The following is a 742-nucleotide window of genomic DNA, read 5'->3' as shown; positions in this document are numbered from 1 at the left end:
CATCCCAGCATCTTCTCCCTCTCTGGTCAGTTCCGGCCGGATTTGAGCTGACGGGAGCTAAACAGCGCCACCCTACCCTCAATGTAACACAATGCTGATTTGTGGTCAGTAGAGGAAGTGCAACAATAAATAAATATTTAAAGAGATATTCCGACTGCTGGCAGCGGGAAAATAATAATTATTTAATTATTTAAAATTTGAGCATGGGCCGCGGGCCAAAACTAATCGGGCCCCAAATTGGGCAGCCCTGCTCTAAATGGTCAAGCTCCGTCATATCTTAGAGAGCTCATAGTGCCATATTATCCCACCAGAACACTGCGCTCTGAGAATGCAGGGTTACTCGTGGTCCCTAAAGTCTCCAAAAGTAGATGAGGAGCCAGAGCCTTCAGCTATCAGGCTCCTTTCCTGTGGAATCATCTTCTTGTTGCGGTCCAGGAGGCAGACACCGTCTCCACATTTAAGACTAGACTTAGGACTTTCCTTTTTGATAAAGCTTATAGTTAGGGCCGGCTCAGGCTTGCCTAGTACCAGCCCCTAGTTAGGCTGACTTAGGCCTAGTCTGCCGGGGGACCTCCTATAATACACCGGGCACCTTCCTGTTACTACATCTTGCTAACTCGGCCGTACTGCATGTCACTAATTCGGCTTCTTCTCTGGAGCCTTTGTGCTCCACTGTGTCGCAGGTTAACTCATATCGCAGCGGTGCCTGGATAGTGTGACGTGTGTGGTTGTGCTGCTGCTG

This window comes from Epinephelus moara, chromosome 7, assembly GCF_006386435.1.
Source record: "Epinephelus moara isolate mb chromosome 7, YSFRI_EMoa_1.0, whole genome shotgun sequence".
NCBI classification, from domain to species: Eukaryota; Metazoa; Chordata; class Actinopteri; order Perciformes; family Serranidae; genus Epinephelus; species Epinephelus moara.
The sequence above is the reverse complement of the archived record's forward strand: the minus strand, read 5'-3'. Positions refer to the sequence as shown.